This window comes from Triticum dicoccoides, chromosome 5B (genome assembly GCF_002162155.2).
Source record: "Triticum dicoccoides isolate Atlit2015 ecotype Zavitan chromosome 5B, WEW_v2.0, whole genome shotgun sequence".
Classification (NCBI taxonomy): Eukaryota; Viridiplantae; Streptophyta; class Magnoliopsida; order Poales; family Poaceae; genus Triticum; species Triticum dicoccoides.
The window spans coordinates 27,795,464-27,807,788 of record NC_041389.1 but is presented as its reverse complement, the minus strand read 5'-3'; positions in this window follow the sequence as shown (position 1 = coordinate 27,807,788).

Below are 12,325 nucleotides of genomic sequence, written 5' to 3'. Positions count from 1 at the left end.
GATTGAACCAATTGAATTAAATGACTTGAATGAGATAACAACCTCGAAATAGCTTGAACGGATTAAGAATGGAAACACCAATCTTCTGAGATATCTTCAACACTCCGGAATAAATGAATTGCAAGAGGTGAGTGATTAAGAGGTGCACCGGCATGAGAAAGCATTTGACACGAGGAAAGGAATATGATCAACACTGAAAGCTTGAATTGGATCCACCGGAGAAGAAACAACAATGAAGGATGATGAACTTGAAGCTCGTGAGCATCTTCACGAGGGATCACCGGATCAGAACATTGATTGAAAAGAGTGAAGTGACTTCACATGAATAAATGGATACTTGATTAAAATAAATGAGTCCTTTAAGAAAAGGGTGGGAGGGTGGGGAAAAACAAAGACAACTTGGGATGAACGAAACAAACACCGTTGAGAAAACTTAGAATTGATCTTGCGGATGGGGAGAATGATGGGATCATCTCGAAGAGAAGCGCACCGGTTGGAAAAGAATTAACATGACAACCTCAATGATCAAAAAGGATTAGTATTCACATAGCAATATGAGAACACCGTTTAGGAAAGGTATGGATTCAACATTTGACTTCGAAGCAACTCGAATACCACAAATAAAACAAAACAAAGGATTTGGCTTGCAGAATAATCCGGAACAAATACATATGATAGAGATTTACCCAATCCCATATCATGCATCTGTCGAAAAGATATTCTAGGAGCTACTTGAATTCCCACCTATAAACTCCCGAAACTTTCTGGTTATGCAATCTGGTGTTGGGGATACAGGGGAAGCAATATATCTCACCCAAACTAACAATCCCTACATCCAGCTGTATCCATCCATCAACACATAACCAAGAAAACTCCGAAAATCATGTACCTCAACCTTCGAAAAGCATCCGTTATACGAGCTATGGCAATACTCCCGAACTCCCCAGTACTGGGTGGCGTCGAGGTTATCTCACCAACAACTGCATAAAAGAGATTTTCGATGTCGGCAAAACTCAGGTATTCCAGAACTGCAACGATAAAACTATGACGACAACACCTCGGAGCTCAACTCCCCGGGACACTGCCACAACCCCTAAATGTCAGGAGGCACCAAGAACAATGTTCTCGTCACAAGACTATTGGAATGATTCCAAGATACCCGCGTGATCCTAAAAAAATTTAGTGAAATTTGAGGAGAGGAAAGACAAAACATCTACGTCAGGAGACCTCACCAGAGCGACGAAGGGGGCTGAGGAGTAAAAACAATCCTACTCTCCGATATATATAATCCTAAGACTCAAAAATAGTTTTCTTCTAGACTCAACAACGGCCAACAATCAAGGGGGCTCCTATGGTCGGTCGAGGCTCTGATACCAACTTGTCACGCCCAAGATGCGACCCTATCCTAAAGGAACTCGAAGGTCCCACCAAGGATAGAAGCGCATCTTGAAGACGCTTTTGCAAGGTGGATATCATTACATCAACATTACATAATAGATGGGGATACATACATAAGGCATACAATGCCACATGAATACAACATCACAATACATAAGAGCAACATCCGACTATGGATGAACACAAACAGAAACTCAATGACATCCACCCTGCTAGCCCAGGCTGCCGACCTGGAACCTATCCCCTGATCGAAGAAGAAGCAGAAGAAGAACTCCAAAACAAGCAAACATCACTCTCGCGTCATGATCATCCATAACCTGTACCTGCAACTGTTGTTGTTGTAATCTGTGAGCCACGAGGACTCAGCAATCCCATTACCATGGGTATCAAGACTAGCAAAGCTTAATAGGAAAGGAAGGGGTAAAGTGGTGAGGTTGCAGCAGCGGCTAAGCATGATATGGTGGCTAACATATGCAAATAAGAGCGAGAAGAGAAGTAAAGGAATGGTCGTCAACTAGTCATGATCAAGAGGTGATCCTGAACTCCTACTTACGTCAAACATAACCCAAGAAAACGTGTTCACTTCCCGGACTCCGCCGAGAAGAGACCATCACGGCTACACACACGGTTGATGTATTTTAATTTGGATCTGGTGTCAAGTTATCTACAATCGGACATTAACAAATTCCCATCTGCCACATAACCGCGGTGTCGGTGTACTAGAGTAGGGGTACCCTAGTATCCCGAACTTGTGCACGGGCAGTTGCAGCACCCCGCGGCAAGGCTCGCCAGGTAACCGCCAAGATCCTCTGTGGCTCCTCAGGAGACAAGACCCCGGCAAGAGGAGCTTGCCGGGAAGCCATTCAAGAACAAAGTATTCAAACCAAGAAGACAAGGCCCCGGCAAGAGGAGCTTGCCGGGAAGGCCAGCCAAGGCGTCTCAAGAAAGCTTGCCGCAACGCGCCATGCGTCCCGGCAAGGCTCGGTCAATGACAAGCTCCCGAGCCCGACAAGACAACGACCGCGGCAAGGCACTTGCCGCGACAAGCGGCCACTCCGCACCCGCGCTCCAGCACATCCACCCACGTGTCGCTCTGGGGCCCTTCCAGGCGCGCGTGGCGAGAGGCTATGCAGCCAGGGGTGCACGGTGGCAAGCGGCGCTGACGAGAAGGCCATCGTGGCGATCGGTGGCGCCCCTGACAGTCTCTATTTGCACTGTTTGGGCGACATAGATGGGCATTTAATGCCCTTGTCCCCTGCCGTCAGAGTTAGGTATGATACACTGTATCTACAGTATAGGTAGTTGTACCTACCGCATTCTTTTTCCATTTTTGCCCTTTTTGTCTGCGTTGCCACCTGTCGGTGACCCCTTGAGCATATAAAAGGAGGCCCATGCGCAACGTAGAAAGGGTTCGACCCATTCGGAGCTAGGAACACTCTCACGCTCGGTTTCGTAGCACTGATCGCTCCTGAGAAAGAACTCAATATACACATAGATGCAGAGTAGGAGTATTATCTCTCCGGAGAGCTCCGAAGCTGGGTAAACTGCTCGTGTGCATCGCCTCGATCTGCTCTTCGTGCGACCTCCGCCTCCTGCCGAACCGAAAGGGGCTCGGTCCGCCGGTCCCATAGGTGTTCGAGGATCAGTTTCCCCGACATCTTTGGCGCGCCAGGTAGGGGGCGTCGAGATTGTGTGAACCTAATCCGGCGTGCACACGAGCTAGATCTTCATCATCTTCATCGACATGCCACCGAAGAAGAAGGCTTCGGAGGCAGCTGTTCCGTCCGCGTCGATCCCACCACCGCCGGAGCAAGCGGCCGGTGGGGTAGACGCTGGCGGAAGAACGGGCGTCGACGAGGGTGCTCACAGCGCTGCCAAGTCCAAGGACAAGGCCGCGCAGACCTCGGCGTCCGTACGTGCACCGCGCCCATCTCAGGAGGCGCGGGACCAACAGCGTCATGGTATTCGCAGTACCATACGTTCGTTGGGCCAAGATCAAGCTGGTGGATCTCACGGCGTTCAAGACCAGCATGCACGCCAGCATGCTGGCCTGAGCGAGGCCCGATCGCCTGGACGGGATACTGCTCCTTCTAACATAGTTAGGAGTCCGAGCATATCCCGATCCTCGCACCGTTCGCCACTACCGCCCACCACTCCAGCAGAAGCTTTGGCGCGAGCCCAACTGCTCCTGGATTACCCTCCAATGGCGGACAAGACCGACAAGTGGAGGGCCACCATTCAGAGTCTCATTGGCTTCGCCAACGGCGACACTGCGTGGCAACCAAGCACCTCGCTGCCGCGGCAAGATTGCCGAACGCGGACCGATGGCGACAAGACCAATAGGGGTGCAACCTCCATGCACTCTCCACCCCGAAGACCAAGATCGCCGACTTGTCGGATCCACCCCGACAGCGACTCCACCGCGTCATCGGATCCACGAGCTCGTCGCGATCAGCGCCAAGTTCTTCACGAACGACAGCAAGAGGACACTCGTACTCACATCGAGCGCCGAAGAGAAGCGCGGCGTCAATCTGACCAGCGCGCTGGGCCCTCTGTCGACATGCATGCGCCAGGGGAACCAGGCGACTTGCCGTACGCGGTAGGGTGCCCTGCGTTCACTCGTGAGCTGCGGCAAGTCCAGTGGCCCAGCAAGAAGAATTTCAAGCCAGATGTACCGGAAAAGTACGACGGCAAGTCGCATCCGTCGGAGTTCCTCAGCATCTACACCATCGCAGTGCAGGCTGCCGGGGAACGAGACAACAAGATCCTTGCCAACTACTTCCCGCTGGTGCTCAAGCCCAATGTCAGATCCTGGCTCATGCACTTGCCGGACAACTCTATTTCCTCTTGGGCAGATCTATGCCATCAGTTTGTCGGCGCCTTTACAGGCGGCCACAAGCCTCATGGCCAAGAAAGAGATCTCCATCTGCTCGCCCAGAAGGAAGGAGAGCCCCTGCGCAAGTATATTCAGAGATTCAGCCGTGTACAGCACAACATCCCAGACGTCCACCCTGCCGCGGTCATCAGCGCATTTCATCAGAACGTGCGAAACCGCAGGATGCGGGAGGAGATGGCGATGTGCAAGATCAGAGACGTCAGCAAGCTTTATGCCCTGGCCGACAAGTGTGCACGTGCTGAAGAGGGGAGGAGGCTCCCCGGAGAGAATACAGGGGCAGGAGGATCTGACAGTGAGGATGCTGCCCCGACAAAGAAAGGCCGGCGGCGGAACAACAGAAAGAAGAAAGGCAAAGAAGTGCTGGTTGTTGAGCAGTCCGGCAACGGAGGTGGCGCCAAGAAAGTTAAAGTTGGAAGCTCTGGCAAGGAGAGCCAGGCTGTGGCGGCCGCCGACAAGCAGGACAGCTCCGGCAAGCAGTACTGCAAGATCCACCGCACCAAGCGCCATGACCTCCAGAGCTGTAAGAAGGCCGAGCAGCTTGTTGAGCAGCAGAAGGCTGAGTACGAGCGACGCGACAAGGAGAAGGCCCAGGAAGGTGCTGGAGGAGCCAGCAAGAAACGCCCCGGCCGGGGAGGACGCCGCGGCAAGGCCAAGCAGCGGCAAGGAGACAGACCTCCCCGTGGCCGCGACAAGGACAAAGATGACGACGACGACGAAGATATGGATGATGATGAGGCCGATGAGCAGGAATTCCAGAAAGCCACAGAGGTCCTGTGCGTTGACGGCGGTGCTTCCCTGCATACTTCACACCGTCAACTCAAGCAATGGATGCGAGAAGTCAATGCAGCGGAACCATCCATGGAGTCACACAGGCCTCTGAAATGGTCCAGCACGCCTATCATCTTTGATATTGAGGATCACCCTGATCGCATAACTGCGGTCGGGTGCTTGCCGATGTTGGTTTCACCAACTATCCGCAACCTCAAGGTCACAAAGATGCTAGTTGACGGCGGGGCCGGCTTGAACCTGATCTCCTCCGCGGTACTCCAGAAACTCCAGATCCCTGACAGCGAGCTCGAAGAGACCGGCACATTCCAAGGAATCAATCCGGGAAGGAGCAAGCCGAAGGGAAAGATCACGTTGCCGGTAACATTTGGCAGCGAGCTGAACTTCAGGACTGAGAGGGTCACTTTTGACGTTGCTGACTTCCCATTGCCCTACAATGGGATACTCGGCCGTCCTGCGCTCGCCAAGTTCATGGCAGCCTCTCATTATGCCTACAACATGCTCAAGATGCCAGGCCCAATAAGTGTCATCTCTGTTCCTGGCGACAAGAAGGATGCCCTTATCTGCGCCGACAAAATTTACAGGGAGGCAGCAGCCGCGATTGATCACAAGTCACTTGCCGCCGAAGCTCCCGGGGGGAAGAAGAAGACCAAGTCCGGCAAGAGCTCTGATGCCCACTCCGGCAAGTGCACCTCTTCGAAGTGCTGCGCTACCATCGAGGACGCACCATCGAGCTCCACCGGCAAGTGTAAGAAGACGATGGCAGCTCCACCAGAGACCAAGAAGGTGTCCACCAAGGAGGACGGCACTGGTGGTACCTTCACCATCAGTGCCACTCTCGACCCTAAATAGGAAAGCGCGCTCGTTGCTTTCCTGCGGGCGAATGTCGACGTGTTCGCGTGGCAACCGTCTGACATCCCCGGTGTTCCCAGGAAAGTAATTGAGCACCACCTTGCCGTTTGTCCTCACGTGCGGCCCGTCAAGCAGAAAGTCAGGACACAGGCAGTGGAGCGCCAAGAATTCATCTCAGAAGAAATCAAGAAGTTGGAAGCAGCAGGCCTTGTCAGAGGAGTGCTCCATCCTACGTGGTTGGCCAATCCTGTAGTCGTGCGCAAGGCCAACGGGAAATGGAGGCTTTGTATAGACTTTACCGATGTCAATAAAGCTTGTCCCAAAGACCCGTTTCCCTTGCCGCGCATTGACTAGATTGTTGACTCCACAGCCGGATGTGATTTGCTTTCATTTCTTGATGCATACTCAGGATACCATCAGATCTTCATGGCAGAAGAGGATGAGGAGAAAACCGCATTCATCACCCCATGTGGCACATACTGTTTTGTACGGATGCCTTTTGGTTTGAAGAATGCTGGTTCCACATTTGCAAGAGTAGTCCATGTCGCTTTTGAGCCACGGATACACAGAAATGTGGAAGCTTACATGGATGATATAGTGGTCAAGAGCAAGGACAAGGCTACTCTAATTCAAGATTTAGACGAAACTTTTGCAAATCTGCGCAAGATCAACCTCAAGCTTAACCCCGAGAAGTGCGTGTTTGGAGTCCCATCCGGCAAGCTTCTCGGGTTCTTTGTGTCTCAGCGGGGAATTGAAGCCAATCCCGACAAGATCAAGGCCATCGAGCAGATTGAAGCACCGAAGCGCGTCAAGGATGTACGAAGACTTGTCGGTTGCGTGGCTGCTCTCAGCAGGTTCATCTCTCGCTCTGCTGAGCGCGCCCTGCTATTTTTCAAAATATTGAAAAAGGCAGGTCCAATGAAATGGACTCCGAAAGCGGAGGCTGCGCTGCAGAACTTGAAGACATACCTGTCCTCCACTCCAATACTGGTCGCACCTAGGCCACAAGAGAAGTTGCTGCTGTATCTAGCGGCAACCAATCAAGTGGTTAGTGCTGCGTTAGTGGCGGAGAGGGAGGCGGATGATGAGCCCGCAACCGCGGCAAGTGCATCCAGCGACAAGCAGGGGGCTTCGCCGACAAGCTCTGGTCCCGACAAGGATGGATCTGCGCAGGTGCGCGAGGAGGTGCAGAAGAAAATGGTGCAGCGCCCAGTTTACTTTGTCAGCTCCCTTATACAGGGGGCTAGGTCAAGGTACTCTGGTGTGCAGAAGTTGCTTTTCGGCCTTCTCATGGCCTCGAGAAAGTTGCGCCATTACTTTCAGGCGCATGAGATCATAGTTGTCACTCGTTTTCCGCTGAAGAGGATATTGCAGAATCCAAAAGCGACAGGCAGGATCATCGAGTGCGCACTGGAACTCTCAAGCTTTGGCCTCAAGTTTGAGAGCACTTCAACTATCCAAAGCAGAGCACTGGTAGAGTTCATAGCAGAATGGACGCCAACACCAGACGAAGAAATTCCAGAAACGAGCATCCCCGTCAAGGAAGCAAGCAAAGAGTGGCTGATGTACTTTGATGGTGCTTTCTCGCTGCAAGGCGCCGGTGCGGGCGTGCTTCTTGTCGCACCCACCGTAGAGCACCTCAAGTATGTGGTCCAGATGCACTTCCCCAAGGAGCAAGCAACGAACAATACTGCAGAGTATGAAGGCTTGCTTGCCGGTCTTAGGATCGCAGCAGACCTTGGGATCAAGAAGCTCATTGTCAGGGGTGACTTGCAGCTTGTCGTCCGCCAAGTGAACAAGAATTATCAGAGTTCGTTGATGGAAGCTTATGTTGATGAAGTGAGAAAGCTAGAAGAGCACTTTGACGGCCTGTAGATGGAGCATGTTCCAAGAGCTCAGAACGACATTGCCGATGGCCTGTCAAAGTGCGCCGCACTAAAGTTACCTGTGGAACCAGGGATTTTTGTGCTCAAGCTGACTCAACCATCCGTGACACCATCAACTGGACAGAGCAAGAAGAGGAAGTTGATTTCTGGCGACTATTTTTCGGCAGAGCTTCCCGAAGCCGCCGCCAAGAAGGTCCCCAAGATCAACGCCAAGGGTGATGAGGAGCAGTCTGCTCCGACGAGCCCTAGGGTTTTTTCCGTCGAAGCAGACGCTCCCGACAAGTTTTGCTCCGGCAAGCTTGTCGGGGAACATCAAGCTCCGGCTGGGCCGCAGGCCCTTGCCGCAGAAGCGAATGTTCCCGCAGCAGCAGATGTGCCTTTAGTCCTTGTTGTCAAGCCACAGGCTCCAGCATGGGCACAGCAGATTGTTCGTTTCCTTCAGACAGGAGAACTCCCCGAAGAGAAAGAAGAAGCGGAAAGAGTAGCCCGGCAGTCAAGTATGTACAAGTTTGTCGACAACACACTATACAGAATAAGACTCAACGGTGTGAAATTGAAGTGTATTCACCAGGAAGATGGACAACAGCTGTTGGCAGAGATACATGGAGGCATATGTGGTCACCACATTGGTGCAAGAGCACTTGCCGGCAAAGCGTTCCGGCAAGGTTTCTTTTGGCCGACAGCCCTCCAGGATGCAACTGCACAAGTAACCAAGTGTGAAGCGTGCCAGTTCCATTCCAAGCAGATACACCAGCCAGCTCAAGCTCTCCAAACGATCCCTTTATCCTGGCCATTTTCGGTCTGGGGGCTTGACATCCTCGGCCCCTTCCCCCGAGCTGTCGGGGGCTTTGTGTTCTTGTACGTCGCCATCGACAAGTTCACAAAGTGGCCGGAAGTGGAACCAGTGAGGAAGGTGACAGCACAGTCAGCAGTCAAGTTCTTCAGGTCGATTGTTTGCCGTTTTGGGATCCCTAACAGGATCATCACCGACAACGGCACGCAATTCACGAGCCGCAGTTTCATGCAGTACGTCCAAGATCTTGGCGCCAAGGTCTGCTTCGCTTCTGTTGCTCATCCCAAAAGCAACGGTCAAGCGGAGAGGGCAAATGCTGAAGTGTTGTGAGGGCTCAAGACCAGAACTTTCGACAGGCTGCGCAAGTGCGGAAAGAACTGGATTGAGGAGCTGCCGGTGGTTCTTTGGTCGATCAGAACGACGCCAAATCGAGCCACTGGCCAGACACCTTTTACTCTAGTTTATGGAGCAGAGGCAGTTCTCCCCACGGAACTCGTATACGGGTCACCTCGAGTGCTCGCTTATGATGAGCTTGAGCAAGAGCAGCTGCGGCAAGATGACGCGCTGCTCCTTGAGGAAGACCATCTTCAGGCCGCTGTACGAGCTGCTCGATATCAGCAGGCTTTGCGCCGCTACCATAGCCGCAAAGTTAGGGCCAGAAGTTTCGAGGAAGGCGACCTTGTTCTTCGGCGCGTTCAGTCCGCCAAGAATTCCAACAAGTTGATGCCGAAGTGGGAAGGCCCTTATCGGGTGAAACGAGTCACTAGGCCTGGCGCTGTCCGCCTTGAGACCGAAGATGGCATTCCGGTGAGCAACTCCTGGAACATTGAGCATCTTCGTAAGTTTTACCTGTAGGGCGCCGTTGCCGGAACCCGTTCCGGCAACCACCTTTTGTACAAGTCTTACCGCTGTTGCATGTAATCCTTCATACAAAGCCGAGCGCAGACCCCATGCATAAATAAAGTTCATGTGCTTCGCACAGCTTGTCAATTTCATGCTTTCGTTCTTTTCGCATGTATCATCTGACACTTTGTGCAGCACCTACCCCCGGTAAGCAATAACGAGCTGTAAGGCTCCATATCTTTATTTTCTCTTCTTTCTCTTTCTCAAAGGAAGGAAGGTTCCCTCGCCCACAAGGTTTGCTGGGGGGAAAGGAGAATATAATGGTATGGACCGGGCCGTTCAAGAAAGTTTCGCCTTGCCGGGAAGCAAACGACAGAAAAGCTAAGTTGCCAAAGTTTGAGCAATCAGTTTTTAATTTTTTAAGTTATCTTCCTTGAACGACCGTGCTTTGTATGGAAAACCTGTGCGCGGAGGAACCAACTCATAGCTAGTTGCGCCCTTACTTTGTTTCGAGTCCGCTCAACAACTTAAGTGAGCTGCGACTAGCTGCGACAAGGTTTCTTGTCGGTAGCGACACCGCCAGCAGGCTGCTGACGTTCCGCACTCAGCGCTCGCGGCAAGGGTGCCTGCGCCGGCAAGTTCCCTAAAAGCGTAGGGCAGAAACATAGAAAATCTCTAGCAGTTTCTTCATCCATAACATAATCCTCAGGCACAAAAGGCAATTCATATCTAGGGGGAGAATCTTCATCATCACTTTCATCAGTATTATCAGTTTCAATAATTTCAATCTCTCTAGCCCTAGCAAGTTGTTCATCAAGAAATTCACCTAATGGCACAGTATTATCAAGCATAGAAGTAGTTTCATCATAAGCATCACGCATAGCAGAAGTGGCATCATCAATAACATGCGACATATCAGAATTAATGGCAGAAGCAGGTTTAGGTGTTGCAAGTTACTCAAAACAGAAGGAGAATCAAGTGCAGAGCTAGATGGCAGTTCCTCACCTCCCCTCGTAGTTGAGGGATAAATCTTGGTTTTCTCGTCTTTCAAGTTCCTCATAGTGATTAGCAGATATAAATCTCAAGTGACTCAAAGAATAGAGCTATGCTCCCCGGCAACGGTGCCAGAAAATAGTCTTGATAACCCACAAGTATAGGGGATCGCAACAGTTTTCGAGGGTAGAGTATCCAACCCAAATTTATTGATTCGACACAAGGGGAGCCAAAGAATATTCTCAAGTATTAGCAGTTGAGTTGTCAATTCAACCACACCTGGAAAACTTAATATCTGCAGCAAAGTATTTAGTAGAAAAGTAATATGGAAGTAACGGTAATAGTGGCAAAAGTAACAGTAGCAGTTTTGTAGTAATTGTAACAGTGGCAACGGTAAAGTAACTAAGCAAAGGTCAATATGTGAAAAGCTCGTAGGCATTGGATCAGTGATGGATAATTATGTCGGATGCAATTCCTCATGCAACAGTTATAACATAGGGTGACACAGAACTAGCTCTAGTTCATCAATGTAATGTAGGCGTGTATTTCGAATATAGTCATACGTGCTTATGGAAAAGAACTTGCATGACATCTTTTGTCTTACCCTCCCGTGGCAGCGGGGTCCTATTGGAAACTAAGGGATATTAAGGCCTCCTTTTAATAGAGTACTGGACCAAAGCATTAACACTTAGTGAATACATGAACTCCTCAAACTATGGTCATCACCGGGAATGGTCCCGACTATTGTCACTTCGGGGTTGCCGAATCATAACACATAGTAGGTGACTATTGACTTGCAAGATAGGATCAAGAACTCACATATTCATGAAAACATAATAGGTTCATATCTGAAATCATGGCACTCGGGCCCTAGTGACAAGCATTAACCATAGCAAAGTCATAGCAACATCAATCTTAGAACATACTAGATACTAGGGATCAAACCCTAACAAAACTAACTCGATTATATGGTAAATCTCATCCAACCCATCACCGTCCAGCAAGCCTATGATGGAGTTACTCACGCACGGCGGTGAGCATCATGAAATTGGTGATGGAGGATGGTTGATGATGACGACGGCGACGGATTCCCCTCTTTGGAGCCCCGAACGAACTATAGATCAGCCCTCCCGAGAGAGATTAGGGCTTGGCGGCGGCTCCGTATCATAAAACGTGATGAATCCTTCTCTTCGATTTTTTTCTCCCCGAACGTGAATATATAGAGTTGGAGTTGAGGTCGGTGGAGCTCCATGGGGCCCACAAGGCAGGGGGGCGCGCCCGGGGGGTAGGCGCGCCTCCCACCCTCGTGGACAGGGTGTGGGCCCCCTGGTCTTGATTCTTTCGCCAGTATGTTTTATTAATTCCAAAAATATTCTTCGTGAAGTTTCAAGGTCGTTCCGAGAACTTCTATTTCTGCACAAAAATAACACCATGGCAATTCTACTGAAAACTGCGTCAGTCCGGGTTAGCTCCATTCAAATCATGCAAGTTAGAGTCCAAAACAAGGGCAAAGTGTTTGGAAAAGTAGATACGATGGAGACGTATCAAACTCCACCACATTCATCGTGCACGCAAAGTTATTCCCCGCGAGGTTGCGCTCGACCTACCATGACATCTCCTGTCCCGTTGGTAAGATTAGGGCCATCATTGGGTGCTCTGGATTCCCATATTTGGCGCAAACCTATGACTAGAGGCTAATGGACCATGGGTACAATGACAACATTAGGGTGAGGAAATCACTATTCATCCTCACTACGTGCAACTTTTGGGGGATGGGGGTTCACACAGTGGCCAGGATAGTGCCCGTGTGAGATAATGTCAAATACTAGTATATTCCTCCATATGCATGTGATGCATGAGCGGATCCAGTGGGGGGGC